Source organism: Puma concolor, chromosome D3 (genome assembly GCF_028749965.1).
Source record: "Puma concolor isolate L17-30 chromosome D3, mPumCon1.1.hap2, whole genome shotgun sequence".
In the NCBI taxonomy this organism is placed as follows: domain Eukaryota; kingdom Metazoa; phylum Chordata; class Mammalia; order Carnivora; family Felidae; genus Puma; species Puma concolor.
Window position 1 is genome coordinate 13,391,143 of NC_141678.1, and position 18,408 is coordinate 13,409,550.

Genomic DNA, 18,408 nt, shown 5'->3' on the forward strand with positions numbered 1-18,408 from the left:
GATGATTCAGAAAAGCAAACCTCCAGCCCAGTCCTGCCCCCACTCCTGACTTCCTTCTCTACCACGGTTTCCAGCACCTGGGCATCGTCCGCCTTCGATTTTCCCTCGGCGCCCCCGGCGTCCAGCCAACCAGTGACCCCACATGTCCATTCCAATCAGCCAGCCCAGCGCAGAGCCGGGCCAGAGAACTTTGCGTTCTGCTCCGGATCATGTGTCCACCCACATCAGCCTTCCCTGGCCGCCCGCAGGGCCGCGCGGCCTCTCAGAACGGCTCCTGTTCAGTCAGATACATCAAGCTGATCAGCAGTTCTGGGCCAGGGGCCGACGGGGCAAGGGCCTTTTGGATCGTCTGTCTGTCCACACGCATCAGCTGTTCCGGGCCCGCAACCTGGCTGGCGTGGCCCCAGCGGCGAAGAAGCCAGCGGGGCCGTGGAAGGCGGGACGCTGGGGCTGGGGCCGGGCATGGCCCGAAGTGGACAGTTGGTTGGGGTGGGGGGGGGGGTGCTGGAGGAGTGAGGGAGGGGTGACACAGGAAGAAGAAGGAGAGAGAGAGGGCACACGCAGAGCCTGAGGCAACAAAGCGACCTCGTCTCACCACTGTCTGTGTCCCCAGCACCTAATCGGGTGTCTGCTACAAAGCAGGGAACAGTTGGTTGAACTGGCCTGCAAGACAGGAGTGAGAGAAGGTGCCAGGAGGGAGGAGGGGAAGGAAGGGGAAAGAGATACAGAGAACAGAGCAACTGGCAGGGGCAGGGAGTGGGGAAGACAGCCCTGTCTGTTCCCTCCTAGCACAGTCCCTTCCACTGATGGCTCCACAGACCTTTAGTTCTCTGAACTGGAAGGGCAGAGAGGAGGCGGGGTCGGAGGGCCGAGGTGGGGGCCCTGGGAGAGAGACTAGGGATGAGGCCCCAGGCCCAGAGGGGGAGAAAGGGGAGGGGAGGGAGAAGGACAGTGATCGGGAAAGGGCAGGGCCCAAAGGCAGGGGTGGAGGGACCAGCATAGGCAGGACCAACCAAGCCAAGGAAGTGGAAGCCAAGAGGGGCCAACACGGGGGCCGAGCAGGCTCATCCCTTTGATGAAAATGCACATTAGCAAACATGCTGGGATCTGACAAGTGCCAACAGGCCCATCGCGGAGTTAAAAAGTGCTACATCTGTCAGGGCTTCAAGTTTTAAGTCAGCACTTTCTTTCTTTTCACACTGGGATCCTGCAACTGTGGTCTCCCTGCACATCTCCCGCGAGCACGCACGGCTTGTCACGGAGCCTGGGAGGGGAGGGGGGGGGGCGGTGGGCAGGGAGGGAGGCGTGTGGCAGCCTCTTGCAGGTGTGTCCCAGGGGAGGGGGAGGGCACGGGAAAGCAGAGAAGGTTTTCAGCAGAGGCCAGGAGGACCCAAGCTGATGGACAGGATTGAACAGGTGTCCCCAGGTTCGTGTCCGCCTGGAACCTCTGAATGTCACCTTATTTGGAAATGGGCAGATGTAATTAGGTAAAGCTATTGAGACGAAGTCATCCTGTCTTCAGGGTGGGTGCTCAATCCAGCGACTGGTGTCTGATAAGAAAGGGAGACGCAGAGATGGAGAGAACAGCCAGAAAGAGGCAGGAATGGCAGTGAGGTGGCTATAAGCCCAGGAACCCAAGGGTGGTCTGGAGCCACCAGAAGCTAAGAGAGAGGCGTGGAGGAGACGTCCCCCGAAAACCTCTGGAAGGAACCGACCGGGCCAACACCCTGATTTTGGACATCTGGACTCCAGGACGTGGGAGAACAGTTTCTGTAGTTTTCAGCCATCCAGTTTGCAGTCATCTCTTATGGAGCCCTAGCAGTCAACTCCAACCTCTGGCCTTGGGGCCCCATTCTGCCTGCTCCTGGGTGTGATGGGATGATGGCAGGACAGTTAGAAGTAGGAGAGGGTTCCAGGCCCTCCAACCTGGTCCCGTCACATCTCCAGAGCTGGACAGCAGCTCGTTTTCTCCACACTTGGGAGTCATGTCTCTTGTCTGCTCTCCAGAACTCAGGTCCTTCCACCAGCAGGTGGAAGACAGGGCTCTATGCCGGGGGGGGGGGGGGGGGGGGGGGGAAGGGGGGGGAAGGGGGGGAGGGGGGAGGGAGAGGGCTTTCGTCTGGCTGTGCACCCAGGGGCGAAGGGTGGGGGGCTCAGGAAGCCATCAGACCCCACAGACCCAGGCCTGGCTGCTGGAGACGGGCTGCCTCTCCTCACACATGGGCTATGGCCTCCAACAGTCCTGGGTTCAAATCCTGTGCCTTCTTAGGTATGCCCGTGACCCAAGTTTGGGTTGGTCTGGCCTTCTGGGCTTTGAGAGCCTCATCTATAAAACGAGAAAGAAAATACCTATCTCGTGTGGTCACTGGAAGAATTAAGGAAGAAAACGTAGGTGAAGAGCTTAGACAGGCCTTCGTAAACAGTGATGATAAGGATGGAGATCTTTCTACGGCCATTTCTGTCTAGCCCTGAATGGTTACCGTGGGCCACAAAGAAAGATGGTGTCTGCCCTCTGGCAAAATTCGAAGGCTGGACACAAATGTGTGAAAGGATTAGGAACCCATAAAATACGTGGCAATAGCAAGAGACGGGACTGGTGCAGCCTGACTAGGGTCACGTCTCACAGGTGCCATGAAGGCAGCGCCTAAGGTAGGGTGACCGACTCTTCCGGGGTTGCCTGGGCCTTGCCCACGTTACACACTGGGAGCCCCACATCCCGGGCAAACTGGGATAGCTGATCACCCTTCATGGAGGAGGCAACCTCCCCTAGGCCTCCAGGGAACCATTCATTCATTCATCTCTTCATTCCTTCACTCCCGAAACATTTATTGAGAGCTCACCGTAGGCCAGACACTTAGGCCCGGATGACACAGGACACAGCCCCTGCCCCCGTAGCACCCACATGCATACTTGCACGGCATTCTTGCATTCATTCGATAAGGCATTTAATGAGCACCTATTGTGTGCCAGGCAGTCTTCAGCACAGGAAAGCGAAGACAGATGACATCGTTTCTGATCTCGAGGTGTTCACGTCTGGCTGGGGAGGGACAGGGGGCAGGCCGCTCCCTCCAGTGCGGACAGGGCCGCTACAGCCCCCAGTAGGTGGAGAGGCAGAACAGACGCCTAAGCCACCCCAAAGCGGGGGCAGGGCATCTTCCGGAAAGGGGTGGTGCTGAGCTGACTCTAAAGGGGAGTGTTGGCAGGAGCCAGTCAGAGAAACAGGGAAGGGTGCTGAGGCAAAAGGATCAGCCTGAACACAGGGAGCCAGGCAAGGTGCCCAGAGGCAATATAAGAATGGTGCTTGGGTGAGGAGAGGCACGGACCCAACGGCAGGGACAGCAGGGTCCAGATGAGGATGAGCAGGGAAAGGAGGGGAGGGAGGGAGTCTGGTTTGCAGAGGTGCAGAGGGAAGAGCTGGCAGGGCTTGTGGAAGGACTGAAGGGAGGTGTGTGGACCCTATGCCCACCGTGGCTGGCGGCGGGCAGGACCTACTGGGTGTTGGGGGAAGGTGCAGAAGAGGGAGGAGACACGGGCTCAGAACCAACCAACCATCGGAAGAAACAAGAAGAAAGAAAATCAGGCCATGCTGTCACTGGACAGACTGGACACCCTAAGCCCGGGCCCCAGCTTCTGGCACTGAGCCTTCCTTCATGTTTGGGACAAGCATGCGCCTTGTCCCCACTTGTCCTAGAATTGTTTCTGCACAATAAATAAACACTCATTAGCATCTTGGAGCTGAGCTCTTTTGCTGAGAAAGCGAAACCAGATGTGTGAGGGAGAGAGACCTGGGGTGGGGGCTCACCTGGGTGCTCAAGGGGGCACGAGGGGTCAGGGAAGGTCTCCCTGAGGTGATGCTCAATGATCCAGAAGTGCTAGCCTTGGGAAGATTCGGGGAGAGGAGGAGTGTTTCAGGCAGAGGGAACAGTATGTGCAAATGCTCAGAGGCGGGAACAAGCAGGTTACACGCAAGGAACAGAAGAGCCAGGTAGGATGGAGTGGAGATCGGGGGTGGGGGAGGGAACGTGGGAGGTCACCAGGTACAGAAGTGGACCAGGGTCCGATCAGGCCTTGGCAGGGGGGACAAGTCAGTGAAATGGTCTCAATTTCATTGGACACCGAGGTTCAGAGAAACTAGCTGTTCACAACTTTTTCCTTTTCCTTTATTTATTGGAGAGAGAGAGAGACAGGAGAGAGGGCATGAGTGGGGGAGGAGCAGAGAGTGAGGGAGGGAGAGAGAATCCCCTGTGCCGTCAGCGTGGGGCCCAGTGCGGAGCTCAAACCCAAGAGCCACGAGATCATGACCTCAGCCGAAACCAAGAGTCTGACACTTAACCGACTGGCCACCCAGGCACCCCCATTTCTAACTTCCTCTTCATCTGACCCTGCTTCCCCTTCCGGGGAGGTGAAGACAGCAGCTCGGCGGGCGTCAGAGAAGACGTTTCAAGGCTCTGCTGCTGTCCCAGAGGCCTGGCTCATCTCAGCAGTGGGCACTGCCCCCCGGAACTGGAGAGCCAGCCTACGCTCTGCTACGCAGCCCTTACGTCTGCCCCTTAATTTCCAGGCCTTTCCATTTCCTGATCTAGGAGAATTTTACAGACACGGGGTGTGTGGCTGACTGCAACAACCGTCTGTTGAATAAATGACCCCTCTGTCTTGACTTGCAGGTAGTTAAACTGCATGCTGAGAGCAAAGGTGTACCGGGGCTGGAGGGGGAGGGGTTTGCTTTCCCAATGACCTGCGGGCTGTCTTCCCTCTTGGGGGCTTCGATTTGTCATTGACAGAACATGACTAACAATGTTTATTTAACTCCTTTGGTGTTTGGAACTGCTTAAGCAAAAATATTTGCTGTAATATTCGGTGTAAAAAATATTCTCAAATTTCTTTGTGGGGGCCCCTCACTTGCACCCCAATTCTCCAGGAAACCACCTCTCCCTGGCACCCCTTGTACCGTCTTTGGGCTTTGGGTGATACTAAATGCATCCTCCGGGTCCAGGGGTGCCATGTGACTCGGACGGGCCAACCAGAACACTGCATTCCTCTGATCGCTGGGCATGTGGCCCAGTCAGAACCACTGGAACACAGTGATTTTTGGAAAAGGCTACTTAATCTTTTCTGCTGGATGTGAACCCGGGAAAATGTGACAGGAGCTGCTGGCAGCCATTTCATGGAAATTGAGAATGGAAGCAATATGGAGTTCTCATGATACTTGCACACCTAGATCCAACAGTGCCTGAAGCCCACATATCCTCTAGACTTTTCAGTTCTGTGCATCAACAGATTCCTCATTTTGCCTAAACCAGCCTGAGTTGGGTTACTGCCTACTCGGGATCTAAACAGTCCTGATTTGATCACCACTAGACAAGCAGTCAGCAAATCGTGGCTTGTGGGCCAAATCCAATCCCCTGCCTGTATTTTTCCCTTCTTCTTTAAGAACTTTATTGAGATAGAAGTTAGGTAAATTTGTTCACCCATTTTAAGTGTAAAATATGATATGCTTTTGTGAATACAGGTAGTCACATAAGTGGCACCGAAAACCAATTATTGGAACACTTCTATTCACCCCTGAAACTTCCCTCAAGGCTTTTTTTTTTTTTTTTTTTTTTGCTTTCTCAGTAAACAAATGTTTAAAATAAGCCTTATCGACGTATGATTCATATGCCCTGGGATTCATTCATTTAAAGTGTACATTTCAATGGCTTTTAGTATAGTCACAGATCTGTGCAACCATCACCATGATCAATTTTAGAACATTTTCATCATTTCAAAAAGAAACCCCATATCCTTCAGGTATCAACACTCCCTTCCCCCAACCCTTGAATCTTCCCACTTTAGCCCTAATTAACCACCCATCCACTTCCTGTCTCTACGGATTTGCTTATTCTGGACGCATCCAACAAAGGGAGCCGCACAACCTATGGTTTTTTTGCATCTGGCTTCTTTCACTTAGCCTGATGTCTTCAAGGTTCGTCCACATTTTAGCAGGTGTCAGTACCGCATTCCTTCCCGCGTCTGGATAACACCCCATGGTGTGGACAGACCACGTTTTGTTTATCCACTTATGGCTGGAAGGACGTGTGGGTTGTTTCCACTTTTTTGCCTATTGTGAATAATGCTGCTATGACCATTCGTGTACAAGCTTTTGTGTGGGCATGTGCTTTCAGTTCTCTTGGGCAGATACATACGACTGGGGTTGCTGGGTCACATGGCAACTCTACGTTTAACCCTGTGAGGACCTACTAGTCTGTTTTCCAAAGAGCTATTCGGTTTGGCGTTCCCGTTAGCAGCGTATGGAAATTCCGGTTTCTCCATATCTTCACCAACACTTGTTACTATTTGACTTTCCAGCTGTTATTTTTTTTTAAAGTTTATTTATTTTTGAGAGACAGAGAGAGGCGGAGCATGAGTGGGGGAGGGGCGAAGAGAGAGGGAGACACAGAATCTGAAGCAGGCTCCAGGCTCCCAGCTGTCAGCACAGAGCCTGATGTGGGGCTCGAACCCACGAACCCAGAGAGCATGACCGGAGCCAACGCTGGACGCTTAACCCGCTGAGCCACTCAGGCGCCCCAATCTGACTTTTCGATTGGAGTCATCCTAGTGGATGTGAAGTGCCACCACCTGTTTTTGTAAATAAAGTTTTATTGGAACAGTCATGCTCGTTTGTCATTTACATGTTGTCTATGGCTGTTTTTATGCTACTGTGGCCGAGTCGAGCAGTTGCGATAAAGATGATGTGACCCACAAAGCCTAAAATATTTCCTGTCTCACCCTTTACGGAAAAAAGTTTACCAATCCCTGATTAAGATCGATCCTCTCGTTTCTTATAAAAGGAAAATAAGGCCCAGAGACATTCTACTTCTATGTAGGGGCACACACAGCCGGGACAAGATGGGTGAATTGAATAAAGCCAGGTCAGGCAAGTACTTAGCCCAGGGCCAGGCATCCATTAAATGTGACATTTCTCTAAAGTCCGGATGCACGGTCTAATGGTCCACCCCCTGTCCCCTGATGTCCCACACAGATGCCCTTCCTATTAACAGCTGGACCCAGCTGAGTTCGTAGGGAACTGAGCCTTGTTTACCCTGCTCTGGAGAAGCCTAAAGTGCGTGTCCCACATAAAAATCAGATTCCTGCGTCTGGAAGCATTGCTCAGCATATAGAGAAGGTTCTCTCTTGTCTGCCATGGCCTCCCCTCCCTGCCGTCCTGGGGGTCTCTGGTATGCCATCACTCTAGCTGGCCGGCTCTCACAGCTCTGCAGAGTTCTCACCTTCCTGGCTCCGTGTCAGAGGGTCACCACCATTTGGGCAGCCACGGCGTCAGCCCTCCCCTCTGCCACATCCCACCCCGACCCCCACCCGCACTGTAGCTGTGCCTCTTGGCAGGGCAAGCTTCGGTGGTGGAGAACATGGGCTTTGTTTGAAAAAGTCAGGCAGGGTTGGGATCTGACCCTGGGACCTTGGGCGCGTCATTCGACCCCCCTTGGCCCCGGCTTGCTTGTCTGCACAATGGGGACAGGTACACCTACCATTTAGGACTTCCCGGAGTGTTAAATGAGCTAAACGTATGAGACGCTGGAAGCATGGCGCCTGGAAGGGTTTCAGAAACGCGTCCTTCGGAAAGCGGGGGTAGGCAAGAGCGACTGTCTTGCCGCCACACTAAGTGCTTATGTGCATTCTTCTCTTTACATTTATGGGCTCAGACACGGGAAGTGAGATCCCCCAGGGCACTCAGTAACGTGGGGGCTGAACTCTGTACCTAGCTTCCTGTGCCACCTCTGGGCCTGTGCGTCCCCATCGGAATCCACGGCCGGGCTGACGATCTAGTGGCTCTCGTTCTGTTGTATGTCGAGTCCCAGCTCCCTCAAGGTCCACCTCCTGGGAGGCGGGTGGGGAGGATGGCCTCCTTGCCTGCCCGTCTGGTCTCCTGACCAGCCGGCAGGGCCCACATCTGTCCCACAGGCTCCCCTCCCTCCTCCCTGCCGCTGCCCTTCCTGCCCTCCTTCCTGTGGCTGAAGAGTATCACCTGCTCCCTGCACAACTGACTCAGGGAGAGCGGGCTCGGGTCCCACAGGTGTTTCTGCCCCTGGCTAATTTGTGTTCACCAAGCTCCGGGCTGAGACCCCCGTCCTTGCCGTCTGGAAGTGGCAGCTGGCGGGCACTGTTGTGGCCAGGGTTCAGAAGGCTCACTCGGACTCAGCAAAAGTGACTCCTCTTTACAAGCCCCCCCCCCCCCACGAAGTCAGCTGGCCAGAAAGAAATACTACAAAATGTGTGGGAAGACACCCCTGGTGGGAACCTAAATGTTGACAGTCACAGCCTGGAGCGGCTGTCCTCGCTTAGGGCCCCGTCACCTGCTCCCACTCTTCACCGCCGACCCCTTCTCTTCCTGCAGGTCTTGTCTAAAACATCACCTCCTCAGAGAGGCCCTCCTGGATTGCTCATCCAAGTAGCTTCCTCCCCCATTCTTCTCATCCTCATTTCCTTCTCATCCTCACCCAGATTACAACTCTACACACATTCCTGGTGACTTCTCTGCCGGGTTTTTGCAAGCGGCAGGGCCTGGGCCTGCGTCTCGCCCATCTAGAAACCAGAATCTGCCAGCGCCTAGCACGTAGTAGGCGCTCAATGCATTTTTGGCGAATGAATGAAAGCCTTTATCTGAGCGGTGAGGGAAACCCAGGAAGCCGCTCTTTGGCAGTGAGAACACACAGAGCCCGAGGGTCCTCCAGAGGAGAGCTGACTTCATTCCTCCGTCCCCGTCCTAACCTTGTCCAGAGGCTACACGCAGAGAACTGTGTACAACTATTTTTGCAGCTTTTCAGACTTCCGAACAAGCTGCCTTCCCAAGAAAACACATTACACAGACCCTTCTTTCTCCCCCTCCTGCTCAGACGGCCAGTGTCCCGAGGAACAGCTCTTTGTTTACGATAATAAAGCAGGAGCCATGGCAACGCATTGTGATGTCATGGGAGTGTGAGGTCATAAATCCTTCCAGAGGAAGAATGGACACAGCGGACACAATGGATCCCGAGCTTCCCCTGGCCTGGCCGGGGCTGTTGCCAGATAAGTTTTTCTTATACCAGGTGGATCATTTCTTTTTCTTTTTTCCTTTCTTCCCCCTTTCCCACCTCACTCTTTTTTTGTTCGTCCTTGAAAAAAAAAAAGGGGGGGGGAGTTAAAATAAATAAGTAAAAAGTTTTAAAAGACTCTGAGTGGAAAGATTTCTCCCAGGAATTTCCTGTTGGCTAATGTCCAGTTCGCAGGGGATGCCAGCAATAATGCGAACAAGGCTTGCTCGTCCCGGACCTGCAGTGAGAAAGCTGCCCCAGTTTCCCGGTTTCATGGCTAAAATATGGCAAAGCCTTGGAGAGTTTCTGGGCTCTGGACCACGGGGTTTGGGAGGAGGTATTTGTCTTGCTCACTCTCCCCGTCTTGTCTTCTACTCAATCTTTCTTTTGCTCTTTCTCGATCTTATTATTTATTTTTATTTTTATTGTTTGCTAATCTCAATCCATCTGACTCTCTTCGGTCTGGTTTCTTCCCTGTGTCTCTGTGTCTCTTCCCTGCTCTTAATTTGTGTCCTTCCATCTCGGGCTCCATCCCTTAGTATTATTAGCCTCTCTGTGTTGTTTGTTCTTTCTCGGTGGTTCTCCTGCTGAGTGTGTCTGTCTCTCCCAGTCTCTGTCTCAGTCAGCTTCATGGTTTTTGACTCACTGTCTCTCTTGCTCACTTTCCTCTCTTCCGCCCCACCCTCCCCCATGCTCACGTTACTGAAACAAATCAACATTTCTGACTCGGAGGACTGGGCTTGGCGATCTGCGAGTGGCCAGGCTTCCACATTTCCAGGCTGGTCCAAGCCTGGACTCCAAGTGGCAAGTGGCACATCAATACAGGACATCTGCCCCCACGCGAGGAACCTGCTGGGTCTTTGATTCAGAGGTGCACGCAGCTGGAGCAAGCGTCACTGTGGCCCGCCGTCTGCCAGGGCCTGCAGATCTCTGGGTGACACGCTTCTCCCCGCCAGCACCTTCTGCGCCATGGACCCCCACCAGCTAGCAGATCGGGAAGGGAGGATACCCATTTGGTGGGGGGTGAAGTTCTGCCAGACTTTGGCCAGCCCAGGGCCACTGTCCTGTTCACAGCCTCCTCTGACTAGCCCTATTATATTCTGCATCAGCCCCCATATTTAACCCAAACCCAGATTTTTCCACCTCAGACCTATTGACACTGGGCTAGATAATTCTTTGTGGTGGGGTGGTGGGGACTGTCCTGCTCACTGCAGGATATTTAACACTATCCCTGGCCTCTACCCGCTAGATGACTGTAGCGCCTCTCCCTCCAAATTGTGACAACCAAAAACGTCTGGAGAGATTGCCCAATGTTCCCCTGCGGGATAAATCACCCCTGGTTGAGAACCACTGTGGCTCTAAACCATCTCTGCTCTCTTCCCTTTTACCCAAATCCCTCAATCTTATTCTCTCCCTTGCTAAAATCATCCATGGCTCCCTATTACTATTATTATCATAGCAAACATTTATATGGGGCTTCCTAAGTGCCAGGGACTAATTTCCTAGCACCTGTCTCATAGGCCCGTGGTAAAGCTGGTCATCACAAAGCTGGACCCCTTAGCCCAGAGCAGAGCGTCTGTTACTGCTATTATTACGATTGCATGTGGGACTGTTTCCCTAAGCTGTGCCCTTGCACGCATCTGCTTTTGCACAGGCCTTTCTCTCTTCCTGCGTCCACCTCGCCCCCTTTCTCCACTCGCCACCCTCCTCCTCGTCCTCCCCGGGACTTGGGTCCAATCTGATCAGTACTCCACACTTGCTTCAGGGCCTGGAGCGCCCTCGGGCTCCTCCAGTGGAGGCTCCTCTCTTTTTTCAGCAGTTCTGGTGGTGACCCCCCGGGGCTAGCAGGGGGCTGAGGGCAGGGCGGGGCAGGGCGATGGCTGACTCATCTCGGTGTCCCCGTGACAGACGAGGTTGAGGCCTAGTGACCCCTGAAGGCTCTGATGGGAGCGGGACAAGTACTTTCTGGGGGGACGCGTACCACGGGGACAGAAAGAAGCTCAGGGACCGCCCCGGGTTCCACCAGCCCAGCTCCAATTCCGCTCTCAGGGTCCCAGCCCGCTTGCTGCGGCCACTCTCTCTTACTGGCTCCAGGGGAGGCCGCGTGGCCCAGGTCTGGCCAATCAGAGGAAGCCACGCCTCCCCGGCCACCCGTTGTTGGCTCGTGGATGGGCACGTGACTTGGACGCGGTCCCGAGACATTTTTTTGGAACAAAGTGGAGTTGAAGGCGGAGCGGGGAATCGAAACAGAGACAGGCAGGACTCAGAGGTGCCGCGAGAGGCCAGATGTCACTATTTGCGGCCCTAGGGCAGGTGATGCCTTAAGTTCCCACCTCGAACTCCGCTTCTGAGGCGAATAATTTGCCGGTTGCATTGACGCTGTTTGGAGTGACACCCCTGATTCCCAAACCGGTGGCCTCCGCCCTACAGTGCCTCCTCTCCTGCTCCTCCAAGTGGGCCTTCCCAGAGAGCCCTTCATGCTTCTGATCTGAGACACAAGAGCTCCAGAATTGATGAGGAACACCTGGAGGTCCCCTGTAGCTCTGCGCGCTGTTTGCCGCGCTCCCTCGGCAAACTCAAGGTGATACTTAGCACAGGAACTGAAAAACACATCCACGGGTCCCCAGGGAGGAAGAGGGGACCCTGCCGAGTGGCTCCCGCCTCGAGGCCTGTCTGCTCGGTGTCAGATCGAGACACGAAGGCCTCCCACCGAATAACGGAAGGCCCAGCCCCGGGGGCGAGCTCGCCAGGCCCACACCTGGCGCATCTCCCTGCAAGGGTATGCACGCGGCGCTCCGACCCCCGACCGCAACCGCATTGTCTCCGGACGCGGCCCTGCTCCCCACCCCGCCCCTGCAGCTCCAGAAGTGAGCTGTGGAGGATGGGGGCTCTGGCACAAAACTCGGTAATGTGCATGCCACTGCACCTTCTAGAATGAAGTACAGATGGGCAAATAAGTGTGTGCATGTGTATGCGAGCCGTGTGTGTGAAGTAACGTGCGCTGCACGCTGCGGATCACAGTTTCATACTAACAGCATGGTTTGATGCTTCAAGCACATGTGCGAGCGGGTGCGCGTGTGCGCGCGCGCACACACACACACACACACACACACACCCCGCCCTTGTGTTAAGCACTTTTGAGACCGCCCCATGCAGGGTTCTGAAATCCTAAAATGGGGACAAACGTGGGGCGGGGTGCTGTTAGGTAGCGAGTGTTGGCAAAAGCCAAGAAGAGATAGTTCTTCACGGTACCCAAGGTGGCCTCCACGGTGTCCAAATGGAACGGCCCCCCAATATCTGGGGCTGTGGGAAGCACCCCACAGCCCAGCTACTCTCCACCCCTTCCCACCCTCGCGCCCAGATGGTGCCCGCGATATAATCGCCATATAACCCCCCTCAAGGCTGCGAGCCATGGAATAAATTTCAAGCCATGCTATAAACTGTGCTTTTGGATGTCATTGAGCGCTCCCGTGCCAATGACATCACTGTTTCCATGGCAACTAATATAATTAACATGAGAGAAAGTGCAAGGAGAAAGAGAAGGGAAAGAGGGAAAACACCAAGTTCAACCCCAAACAGAGCAAATTACACGGTGGGGGAAGGAGGGGGGCAGAGGGGCCTATAAAATGTTTTACTGCCACTTGTTAGAAAGGCCCGACATAACTCTGCTCATGGCTGCGGGGGTAATGAGATCATTTGCAAACTGTATCTCTCGCAAAATACAGAAAGGGCTTTGTCGCCTTCACAGTTTATGGAGTTGAAACAGAGAAGCCTGCTCCAGGTGAGGGAGCAGTAACATCACCTCCCTCCCTGTTCAAGGTTCTTGTTAAGCCAGGATCTACTCCACCCAGGACCCAGAGGGACTTAAACAGACGTGGTTTGGGCCCTCTGGGTGTTCACATCCCCGGACAGACGGTGGGGACGCACCGAAACATACCCAAGCGTGAAGGTGAAATGGGCAAATCCGTGAAGCTGTGGTGGATGTGTGGGGTGAGGACATCTCGTATCCAGGTGGGGCACCACAGCATGTGAGTCCCCCGTGCATTATCTGGATTAAGCTTGGTCCTAGGGACCTCGGGTTTCACTCCCATTAAATAGATGAGCACATCAAGGTTCGGCAAGGAAAGAGCACTGGCCTGACTGGGCCTAGCCGAGCCCTCACCCCAGCTCCGTCTGACCCCTAGCCCAGCATTCTCTCTGTCTCAGGCTGTCCTCTGAGTATTCCACAGCCGTCAGCTAACTTTGCGTTGAGCTGACAGAAACCCCTAGTCCAACCCTGGCTTGCAAGCTTGCGTGCAGAGTCCGTTCAGTCATTCTTCGTCACTGTGCCTCAGTTTCCCCAGGTTTCCACTGCTTGACGACACTGAGCCGGAATGGCCTAGAAATGCTGTACCACCCAGGTCCATGGATGGCCTCGAGTCAGGGCCAGCATGCCTCTCCCAGGGCTTTCCCTTTCCATCCCGCAGAGACGGGAATTTCCTCAGAGACACTTGGGGTGTAGTGTGGGGTGGGGACACCAGGAGCCGTGGGGGAAGGACTGGCTTTCAAATCTGTGGTGCCTGGTGCAAAATGAAAATACGGGCCTTTATTCAAAAGAGAGAAACTGAGCTGTTAAAAATACTTAAGACGTAAAAAGCGTTTTCCTTTCTTCTGTGGCTTCCCTTTCCGGACCTATCATGTTTTTGTTTGCTACTGAATGTGGTGCTCGCTCAGGCATCAGGATACCTGGGGGGGAGGTGCAGACCCTCACGGGGGTCCAGGGCCCTGCCATGACTGGGCATCCACACGTGCATGGCCTGCTGGCTGCCAGTCACGGGACAAACATGGGTGCCCTGGGCAGGGGCAGGGAAGCTCCTCCTCGTAGGCCCGCTTCCCCGATCCACGGAGGACCCGTGACCCCAGAGAAACTGCAACCTCCATGCTGGAATGCACCTGGTACCTGGGTGGGGAGGGGACAGGAGGCTCGTCCCCTCTCACTTGCCCACTGAATGTATCGTGGTGCTGCCAGCCTAGGATGCCGATGGCCCCCACTTGGTCCCCACCCTGAGATGCTACAAAACGCGCACGCCCACCCTAAGTCTCCTTTTGCACCACCTGCAGGCCCCTGCCGGGGACAGAGGGTGGCAAAAGTCACTGGGCAGGGCTGGGGAGTTGGCAGACCATCCATCCCGAGGAGACGGGGAGGCGGCAGGACGTGCCCCAAGGTTGAGGTTCCAAGCCCCCCGTGCATGTCGTGTTGTCCTATCAACCTCCCCTTACGAAACGAATCCAGAGATGAGATTATTAACAATTTTAAGATGGTGACAGCAGAGCATTAATCCCCAAGCTCAGGTCCTGCGTGATCACACCTGTCACCTGCCCAGGCAGCCAGCCCTTGTCAGCTGTGATTCGGTGTAGGATTTCATATGGTGCAAACAGAGAAAGATTCCCTACCTAGAAAGAATGTTCATTGTAAGTGATAAAAAGATAACCCCCAGAGGGGCGCCTGGGTGGCTCAGTTGGTTAAGCGTCTGACTTTGGCTCAAGTCATGATCTCACGGTTCGTGGGTTTGAGCCCCGCGTTGGGCTCTGTGCTGACAGCTCGGAGCCTGGAGCCCGCTTCGGATTCTGTGTCTCCCTCTCTCTGTTCCTCCCCCGCTTGTGCTCTGTCTCTCAAAAATAAATTAACATTTTAAAAAGTTAAAAAAAAAAAAAAAAAGATAACCCCCAGAAGAAAACAGTCCCTTTACGATGGAGAAACCTGACTGACAGGACCTCAGCCAGGCGATGAAGGTCGACGCCAACAGAAGAGGTCAAGTGGATGGTATATACTCTTGGTGGTAAGAATGACAATGGACCTCTGTGGTCTTCCTCCCCCTACCTACGACCCCAGTCTCATGAGAAACACATTAGACACGTTCCAAGAGGAGGGCATCTTACAAAATACGTGAACTGTACTTCTCGCAACTGCCAAGGTTATCGAATTGAGGGAGAGTCTGAGGAACCACCACCGACCAGAGAAGGCTAAGGAGACATAATGACAAAAACGTAATGTGGTTTCCTGGATGGGATGCTGAGACCAAAAAAAAAATAAATAAATAAATAAAATAAATACAAATGAAAGGCATCAAGAAAAAGCTAAGGAAACTGAATAATAAAGTATGCATTTTAGCTAATAATAGCGTATCAATATCGGGTCACTCATTGTGACAAATGTACCGTACTCACGTAAGGTGTTAATTATGGGGGAAACCGGGTGTGGGGTAGATGGCAACTCTCTGCATCTTCATAATTTTTCTGCAAATCTGAAATCGTTCTAAAAATGAAATCTATGGGAAAAGAAGACACTCCCTCAAACCCCTCAAAATGGCCTCTGACCTGGTCCAAGACCTTCATGCTATAGATGAAGGCAGAACGACAAAGGGATCACAATCATGGACCCTGGAGGCAGGAGCTCCAGGTTCAAATCCTGTCTCCGCCACTTCAGCAACTGACTTCCCCTCCTGGAGCCTCAGTTTCCTCATGTGTCCAAAGCAGGTGAGAATAACAGAATCACAGGGTCGCTGTAGGCACCACAGTAGGAAGTTCAAGGAGCCTGGCCGGGCTGGTGATGCCTGCACCCAGGGATGGGGACCCATCTGAGGACACAAAGCAGGCAAGCCTTTTCCACCCACGTCAGGGCAACCCTGGGGCAGAACATGCCTCTGGAACATACCCACACACACCAACGGCTGACATGATGGCCCCGCTGAGTAACGGCAACACTTGACTGGAGATGCGAGAGCTTACACCCAGCCGCTGGGCTGTGTGACCGGGCTTCAGGAAAGAGGGTGTGATCACACTCTCTCTATGACAAGGCCGCACTCAAACGGAAGCGTGGACAAAGCCCGTCTGAGTGTGACGGGACTGAGAGAAACTTCCACTGGATTCCTTCGGAGTTTCTCAGCAGGGGGAGTTCCTCTCTCTCCTCCCCTTCCGTGAACTAGCCCTAATGATGGGGCTCGCCACCTAAGCTTCTCGCGAGGAGCAGAGGAGACAGCGCGTAGAGAACGGAGGCCGCTGGCCTGGCGCGAGGCAGGCACCCTGCAGATGTGGTCTATTATTTCCTGGGCTCCAACTAGGAGCTGTGCCAGGACCTGATGTTGATCAGATCTCAAACCGTGCGACTCATCCTCTAAGCCAGATCTTATCCTCCCCCCTTCGCAGGGGAGGAAACTGAGGCTCAGAGAGCTCAGGCACGGAGCGAGTGCAAAGAGAATGCACACCGGCCCACGGCCTGGGGCTTGCTAGAGCGAAGGTCCAATGAAGGGTGATCCTAGCAAAACAGACCTAGTCCCTGATCTTGGACAGCACCCATTTCCCCCCAAGGAGGAGTGTTAATATACACCCGAGATCCCGCCCAGGCACCTCAGCCCAGACACCCACCTCTCAGGCCAAACAGCAAAGCAGAAAGTAGAGCTCCGGCCTGGCCTTTGCCCGGGACCCAGCTTGCACGCCGAATGTCCTGAGTCCCGAGCAAATTGTCAGGCACACAATTTTGTTGGGCTGGTTGGTCAATCTGCAGGCAGGCAGAATATGATGATTATCAGAATACAGTTATCGCTAGCATTCACGTAGCGCTCACTGTGTGCTTGGCATATATTGTTAGCTCACTTAATCCTCACAACCAGCCAGTCAGGTGGGTTCTGTTATTATATGCCCATTTCACAGATGGAGAGACTGAGGGTCACAGAGGATAAATGACTTTGTCATGGTCAAATAGGGGGCATAAGCAGGCTGCACTCAGCAGCGTCCTTCCGGGGGATGGGCATCCTTTCCTAATTCCCACAGTGGCATTGTGGGGGCTGGTGGCAGCTCTGAGGAGACAGGGGATTCGAACTCAGATTTATGCTTCTCCAGAGACGGAACTCTTAAGCTGCACTAACCAGATTACGCTACAAGAAGGGAGCAACTCTACCTTCAGCATTTTCTATATCGGAACAACAGCAGGTCGAAACATTTCCTAAATCATATCCTCAGAGCTGCACAAGAAAGGGGAGCTATTCAAATCCAAGACGATAATTTTCCTTTGCGTGCACGGCATAAGGTCTGCCGTTGGGGGCATTTTGTGCAAAGTGTGCAAACACCACCAGCCACAAAAGTAAGGCTGGGAATCAGAGCCCGATATTGGCAGGCCTGGGCTCGGGGTGACTCACAGGTGGCCATCTGAGAGGTGCTAAGGCACCACTTGCCCCCAGCCATCCCTCCTGCTGCCCTCCTGCTGGCCCATCGTGGCCTGAACTTCCCGTAGCTGACCTTAATGGGCCCAAAGGCAGCATGTGGCTGTCTCCTGCAGGCTGCTGTGAAAACTCGTGTTTCCCAGGAAGGACTCCAGCAGGCACCATCCGGGCGGGTGGCTGGGATTGTTTTAAAAAGCAATCCCACCCACATTCCAAATTCGGAACCTGGAGGCTGGCAAGTTGCACTTGGCCAGAGCATCGCACTTCCCTTGCCCTCCACCGGAAAGCACTTTGGGCAATTATAGGGCCCCAGACGGGGAGAAGGAATTGTTACTCCATTTGTTTGTTGGTTGGTGCCGCGTTCCTTGGTCACGTGTCTCAGCTTTCCTGCCCTGTGTCCCAGACAGTAAGGTTGGGGAGGTTCTTACACATAGAATCTGCTTCACAAACGTTCAAGTCAACATGGGAATCGTGCCCATCCATTTCTCTAGGAGCTCTTCCTGCACCCCACTTTCCCACACATTTCCCCCATGGCCATGGGTCAGATCCCTGGCCCCTGGGAAACCTGGATGACAAGGTCTGAGTGCACGTCACAAGGGCGCACTGGGGACGGGGGCAGGAAAGGATCTTTGGTGGGAGGGGGCAGAAGATGACCTTGCAGGATGGAGGGGAGGTTATAAAGTTGGGAGAAGGAGAGACCCCCCCCCTCCCCACCCCACTGAATCCTGGCCAGGATGATTTTTCTCAGGGTTGCCTTGAGTGACCACCATAACATGGCAGGACCTCTACTGGGCACGGTAGGTGACATACCTTTCTTGGTAAGAGGACTAAATAACCATGCACGGAAAGCTTTAGCACCAGGCTCGATACATTTGTTGTTTGGGCTAAAAATGTATGCCCTAATTTATGTGAGGATGTGTCCACTCCTCTCTGGCGCTGACCTTCACCCACGAACATTTGCAAAGCCCCCAGGACCCATTATGCACCAGCTTCAGTAGGTAACATCCAGCTGCGGAAGGGGACTTAGCAACTGCTTACTGGTATCAGGTACTTTACCTGTGTTGCCTTGCTTAATACCCCAAGAATCCTAACAAGGAGACAGACTTATCCCTATTTTATGGATTCAGAAACTGCGGTGCTTAAGG